This window comes from Hemiscyllium ocellatum, chromosome 1 (assembly GCF_020745735.1).
Source record: "Hemiscyllium ocellatum isolate sHemOce1 chromosome 1, sHemOce1.pat.X.cur, whole genome shotgun sequence".
In the NCBI taxonomy this organism is placed as follows: domain Eukaryota; kingdom Metazoa; phylum Chordata; class Chondrichthyes; order Orectolobiformes; family Hemiscylliidae; genus Hemiscyllium; species Hemiscyllium ocellatum.
Genome location: NC_083401.1, coordinates 152732911 through 152740660, shown reverse-complemented (window position 1 = coordinate 152740660; position 7750 = coordinate 152732911). Strand labels below are relative to the sequence as shown.

Genomic DNA, 7750 nt, shown 5'->3' with positions numbered 1-7750 from the left:
GTGCCCCAGCAAACCATTCCAAAAGCATCGTGTGTATCTTAAATGTCAAGGTTAGATTTTATTTTTTCTGACTGGAGTCATAGAGATGCACAGGACTGAAACAGACCCTTCAGTCCAACCCTTCCATGCCGACCAGATATCCCAACCCAATCTAGTCCCACCTGCCAGCACCTGGCCCATATCCCTCCAAACCCTTCCAATTCAAGGAACAAAGATTTTAAAAAAATTCTAGTGAATTAATCTCAACTAGTCCTTTCGGGGACTTAAAGACCTTGACCTCAAATGCAAAATGATGTAAATCTAGTGAATTTGATAGATACAGTATGTTTAGATAAAAAGATATAATTTTAGTAAGTATTGTATACATTTTACAGTAATAAATAAGTTAAATTCAGATAATAACTTTGATTTGTACCCTTGCCAATGCCAAGGCATGTTTTCAGTTATGTGCCCGGATTTAAATGGAGTACTCCAAAGGGGGAATTGGTTGGGGTTGGAGGGGGGCTTGGTGGTGGAGTTGAGAATGACTTCTTAGTTTGATGGGGGAACTTATAAAGCTTCCATTCTTTAGTGTCTGGAGATACAAACTAACAATCTGTTAACCTTTTGTACCTGTTCGCTAGCTTTCACTAACTTTTGTACTTGAGTTTCAAAATCATTTTTCCTCCACAGTTCATTGTGGATTCTGGTCCTTCAGAAAATCTTCAGATCTATTACTCGAGTTAAAGGTTATGATCCCACTTTCTGTGCATTTCACAGAATCAGAGAAGTATCAGAGAGGTGCAGAAGACAGCAGTTTTGTCTGCACTGACTCACCAAATGAGTATTATTACTGAGTGCTGAATGCACTTTTCCCTGCATGCCCTTGCACATTATTTTTATCAGAATAGTTATTCTTGCCCTTGGGGTTCCTCAATTGGACCTCTATCCTCCACATTTCTCGGCAGTACATTCAATTCCCTACCTACTCGCGAAATGAAAAATATTTTCCTCCATTCATCCTTGCTGCTTTTGCGTATGAGTTTGAATCTGTGCCTCTTGTTCTTGTTCCTTTTACAAACAGGAACAGCTTGTCCCTGTCAATTTTATCTAGCCCACATGTTTTTAGAATCCTTTATCAGACCTGCTCTTGGCTGCCTTCTTTCTGAGAACAGTTCCAATCTCTTCTGTCTATCCTCATAACTGAAATGCTTAATTCAGTAAACTGCGTCTGCACGCACTCCAATGTGTTTACCTCCTTTCTATAATATGTAATCTAGAACTGTATTCTAGATGAGGTCTAACAAGTATCATGTACATCTCCAGCATCACCTTGTTCTTGTATTCTGTATTGAAAATGTGTTGCTGGTTAAAGCACAGCGGGTTAGGCAGCATCCAAGGAACAGGAAATTCGACGTTTCGGGCCAGAGCCCTTCATCAGGACCCTCTCCTCATTCCTGATGAAGGGCTCTGGCCCGAAACGTCGAATTTCCTGTTCCTTGGATGCTGCCTAACCTGCTGTGCTTTAACCAGCAACACATTTTCAGCTCTGATCTCCAGCATCTGCAGACCTCACTTTTTACTCTTGTATTCTGTACCCCTCTTAATAAAGCCTTATGCTTCGTTTGCTGCTTTCCTAACTATCCTGCCAATTTTAATGATCTATACGTGTATACACCCAGGTGTCTTTGTTTTAGCTCCCCATTGGAATTGTACCCTCCTATTTGATTTTGCTTCTGAATGTTTTTCCCACCAAAATTCATCAGCTGACACCTTTTGTGCATTAAACCTCATGTGCCACCTATCAGCCCACTTCAACAACTTGCCTGTGACCTCCTGGAGTTAGAGATATGTTCTAGATATTTTCAACTTGCTCAGGCGCGTAATTACACATCTTTGGAGGAGGTGGAATTTAAATATATTCCTCCCACTCAGAAGGGACACCTGCTGTTGTCACAAAAGCCTGCTACGCTGTCCTACGCTCGGTTTTCAATTCTTAGGAGTTTTGTGTCAACTGCAACCTTTGAAATTGCCAAGATCTAAATTGTTAATGCATATCAAGAAAAGCATGTCTGTCACTACCCACCCATGGGAAGCTCCTCCACAAACCTTCCACCAGCCTGAAAAGTACTCATTGACTGTAAGTCTCTTTCCTCAGCCACTTCTGTACCTACATTGCTACTGACCCTTTTATTCCATGACATGTATTTTTCTTTGTGCGGTATTGCACCAAAAACGTCCTGAAAATCCATGTACATGTCAATAACATGACCCTCATTGAGTCTTTCTGTTACATCTTGGAAAAAATCCAAGTTGGTAAAACATGATTGCCCCTTTAGAAACCCATTCTAACTCTTTGTACTTACCCTACCTTTTTCTATGTGACTACTATCACTGGAATAATTCTCTGTAGAAGCTCTAAACCCAACTCAGTGCGCATGCATACAATTTGAGTGCTGGACTTATTCTCGCAACCTTCCTTCAACAAGGCTATAATGTTTGCCATTTTCTGGTCTTCTGGTACCTCCCCCAAGTCTAGCCACAACTGGAAGATTGTGGCCAGTGTCCCTGCAGTTTCCACTTTCTCTTTTCAGAATCATTTGGAGGCATTTCACATAGTTCCAGTGCCTTGTCAAGTTTAAGTACCAATAAACTATCTAATACTTGCTGCCCTATCGTTATTGAAGTGTTTCCAATGATCGAGTCCCCCTCTTTGGCCCAAATACAATTTCTTTTGGTAAAGACATGCAAAGTATTCATTTACCACCTCAGCCATGTTTGCTATAAATCTCGTTTTTGATCCCTAATTGGCCTTATCACTCTGAACTACTTTTCTGAGCGTAGAAGATTTTGGAACTCCTCTTTATTCCTGCTGCAGTCTTTTCTTGGAATTCCTCTTTGCTTCTCATTTGTTTTCTTTCTTTGCCTATGAATCTTTAATAGTCATGGTTCTTAGTTTTATTTCCAAGCTGACACATTTGTCATAAGCTTATCTTTTCCTCCTTTATCCTGATTTCTATTATCTTTGTCATTCAGGGAGCTCTGGATTTGTTTGTTCTACCATTTTTGTTTGAAAGAATATACATTGACTGCATCCTAACCATCTGTTGTCTTGAAAATAGCCCATTGTTCAGTTTCTATTTTCCTGTCATACATTCATTCTAGTCAACCCTGTCCAGCTTTGCTCTTGCCTCATTGAAAGCCTGCTCTTTGCCAATTGAGTTTTCTCACTCTGGATTGTTGTATGTAATTCTCCTACATATCCTGAACCTTTTTGGCACAGTGGCCAGTGTTTCCCAACTAATGCTTAATCTACGGAGCTCACTTCATTTCTAAGAACCAGGTCCCACACTGTGTCCTTTCTTGATGAACTGGAAAATATTGCTGTTGGAATTTCTGTATCCAGGAACACTTCACGTTGATGCCCTGTACACTGAAGGTATTCCTGTCTATGATGGGTATAATGGTCTTGTATTATAACTAACATGTAATGTCCCTGCAAATTTGTATGTCCACATCTTTTCCACTAATTGGCAGTCTATAGACTATGCCGGGCAATATTGTTATACCCTTTTTATTCCTTAGTTCGAGCCAAATTGATTCTGTGCTTTCCCCAGCACAGCAATGCCCTGGTTAATCAAGGCCACTATCTCTCATCCTTTCCTAACTTTTCTGAATGCCTTGTACTTTAAGTCTTGCCTTTCCTTTAGCCAGGAACCAGGTTGTAAGGTTTACAGGACAGATGTGAAAAACAGCAGAGGGGTTGGAGTAGTCTTATAAGAAACAAAATCATTTTAACGATGCCATATATAATGAGTGGAAAGCATTCAATGGGAACCTTATGGGTGGAATTGAAGAGTAGTAAAGGATCTAAAACTCTGATAGGTGTCGTGTATAAGCCTCCTGCTAGCAGCTCTGAAGTGCTGGATTGTATAATGCAGAAATTTAGGTAAGCGTGAGTATTAATGGGGGGGTGGGGGGAGAGGAGGGGGTGGGTGGGGGTTCATTTTGACAGATTGGGAGAGGCCGACAAGCATCTGCCACAAAGATAGTGAATTTCTGATGTATGTCTGTGATGGTTTCCTCAAGCAATATTTCTGACGCATAGAGGGCCAAGCAGTATTGGGTTTATTGATGAGTAATGAGCTATGTAACTAGTAACCTAATTGTGTGTGAATATTTATGAAACAGTGACCATAACATGAATCAGCCACTAGAGTTTTAGATTGAGGTAATGTCGACTTTTGTGAGCCAAAGCAAAGACAGTCCACAATAAACTGGAAAAATCTGCTAATGAGTAAAGCACTTGAAGAACAGTGGCAGATGTTTAAATAAACATTTAAAGCAATACAGAACCAGTCTATACCCAAGAGAGGACCGCTTCACTTCACAGAAAAAAACAGCCATTGGCAACTAATGAGATGAAGGACAGCATTAGACTAAAAGAGAGGGCTTACAAAGAATGCAGAAAACAGCACAGTTCCTGTCGAATGCAAAAGATACAAACACCAGCAAAGGGCCAGTAATAACATCTACTAAAGTGATTAGAAAAAGAAACTTGCAAAAATAAGAAGCAAATTTATGGTTACATAAAGGGAAAGGAGGTGCAGGTTGTAGTTTTGCTTGCTGAGCTGGAAGGTTTGTTTTCAGATGTTTCATCACAATGTGAGATAACATCATTAGTGAGCTTTGGTGTTCTGTTGCACTTTCTATTTGTGCTTGAGTTTGTTAAGGCGGGTGATATCGTTTCCGGTTCTTTTTCTCAGGTTGGTAAATGGTCCAAATCGAAGTATTTATTGCCAGGCCTTGAGGAATTCCTGTGAGTGTCTCTGTTTATCCTGTCCTAGGATGGATGTTGAAGCAGTCTCCGCCTTTGACTGTCTGTAAGGATACTAAAGATAGTAGGTCATATCTTTTGGTGGCTGGTTGGTGTTCATGTATCCTGGTGACTACTTTTCTGCCTGTCTGTCTGATGTAGTGTTTGCTACAGTCCTTGCAGGGTATTTTGTAAGTGACATTTGTTTTGCTAGTTGTTGGTATAATGTCCTTTAGGTTCATCCGTAGCTGTTTCAGCGTGTTGGTAGGTTTGTGGGCTGCCATGATGCCAATGATGCAGAGTCGTCTGATTGATTGTCATCTCCAAGATGTCTTTGTATGGCTAGGCTCTGTGTCTATTTATTTGGGTTTGTTGTTTTAAGAATTAGCGAATTGTGTTTATCAGGTACCTGTTGTTTCTGAATGCACTAAATACTTGTCCAACATGCTCAAGGTGGCAACATGCCCAGAGACTGTAGCCACGTGAGCATACATCAAAGACTCTCTGAGATGATGACCAGACTACTCCGGACCCTTGGCATCATGGTAGCCCATCAACTTACCAACACACTGAAACAGCTCTTGATGTATAAAAGAAAAATGAATGAATGCCATTTACAAAATACTCTGCAAGGACTGTAACAAACACTACATTGGACAGTCACCAGGATACATGAACACCAACTAACCACCAAAAGACATGTCCCACTATCACTAGTATCCTAACAGACAGGTGAAGAAGGAGACCACTTTGACTGGGGCATCACATCCATCCTAGGACAGGTGAGACAGAGACACTCTCAGGAGTACCCAGAGGCCTAGCATTCAAACCGGAACTCCATCAATAACACATCAATTTAGACCCCATTTACCAACCTGAGAAAAAGAACTGGAAATGATATCACCCACCACAACAGACCAAGATATGTAAATAGAAAGCAGGACAGAACAACCGCACTGATGATGTTACCTAGCATGGTGATGAAACGTCTGAAAACAAACCTTCCAGCTCAGCGAGCAAACTTACAACCTGAACCTCAATCTGGTGCTACAAAAATTGGAAAGACGGGGGTCAGGAGCAATGTCGGCCCACTGAAGTCTGAAAGTTGGGATATTGTCAGTGACTACGGGGAAGTGGCACGTTGAATAATTACTTGACCAGAATATTTATAGCAGAAATGGGGGTTAGATTACCTGACATCCTGAGGAAATTTATAGTGAAGTGGGGGCAGGCACTGAATAAAATTAAGGTAATTAAAACATTGAAATTGAGGAAATTCATGTAACAAGAGTGAGAAAAGTTCAGGATCTGACTGTTAAAGGAAGATGTGGATCACATTGTATTGCTACCTCCTAACTATAATCTTTGAGTTCCTTAGATACGGGATTCACCCATCTGGATTGGAAGAATTGCGTGTCCCTTTTTTAAATAAAGAAGAAAGAGGAAATCAGGGAATTACACACTAGTTAACCTAACAGCTGTGGGGAAATTAAAGGAGACTATAATCAAGGATGGGGTAGCTGAACACCTCAAGTGTTCAGTTAATCAGGGAGTACCCTGATGGATTTACGAATGGTAGATTATGCCCGACAAACCTCTGAATTTTTTGAGGTGGTGACTAAGGTAGTAGATGTGGGAGTATGAATAGATATTGTTTATGTGGACTTCCAGAAGGCATTAGGTAAATTCCCACATAAGATACTATTGACTAAAGTAGCAAGAATTGAGGATGAATGACTGACATGGTTGGGAAATTTATGGAATGACAGGTGACTGACTAGGGATGATGGGTCGGTAGTCAGCGTGGTAAGATGTGCCCAGTGGTGTCCCACAAGAATCTGTTAAGGCTTTAGTTATTCATATTATTTGTTACTAACTTGGATAATGGGGTAGAAAGTCATATTCAAATTTGATGACTCAAAGTTAGGCAGTCGTGTAGATAATATCATAAAGTTACTGAGGGATTTTGGTAGACTTGGTGAATGAGTACCACAGTTTTGCCCAATGTAAGCAATTGAGGGTATCCATTTTGACCCGAGAAAAGATAGATCAAGGTACCTCATAGGTGTCATGAAGTTAATTATAGTGCATGTCCAAAAGAACTTGAGATTTTAGATGCATAAATCTATAAAGTGCTCCAAATAAGTGCAGACAATAATCAAGGCAGCTAATGGATTGCTGGCCTTTATATCTAGAGGACTGAAGTATTTGAATGCAGAAGTTATGCTGCAGCTAAAACAAAACGCTGGTTAGACCCCATTTGGAGAATTGTGAGCAGATATGAGTACTCCATCTTTGAAAGACCTTTGAGGCAGTACAATGCAGCTTTACAGCAATGATACCTGGACCTTCTGGGGTTCCGTCATGTAGGGAGATTACACAAATTAGGCCTTATTCTCTAGAATTCAGAAGGTTAAGTGGTGGTCTCATTGAAGTCTTCAAGATATTAACAGGAAAAATCAGAAATGAGAAAGGTAAACTATTTCCAGAGGCTGGAGATTATCGAACTAGGTACATAGACTGAGAATTAGGACAATGCCATATAGGAGAGATATTAGGAAGCACTTCTCCTCCATACAAAGGGTGGCACGTGTGGAACTCCCTTCCACAAATGGCAGTTGATGCTGGATCAATTGTCAGTTTTATATCAGAGATATTTTGATAAGAAAATAAATTTTGACAATAGACAGGTATATGGATTTGGGCTTCAGATCAACCATTATCTCATTGAAAGCAGAACAGGCTTGAGGGTGAAATGGGCTCCTGTTTGTTGTGCTGATAACAGTCATGCATCAACATTTCACATGGCAGTTTGCACCCCTAACTCCCCAATTCTATTTACTATATTTTTGCATTCACCCAAGAGCCTTGATTTAGACTTCATTTCTCTCGCTTAATTTCACTTCAACTAACTTGCTTTGTCTATTCTAGTGCCAGTTGAATCTCTCAGTATTT

At 40.4% G+C, this 7750-nt stretch overlaps 1 protein-coding gene across 1 annotated transcript in view; it reads left to right on the top strand.

Annotated features, from left to right (window-relative positions):
• Positions 1-7750, top strand: part of LOC132816867 (probable ATP-dependent RNA helicase DDX60) — a 95444-nt gene that overhangs the window by 1058 nt on the left and 86636 nt on the right. The window lies entirely within an intron of this gene.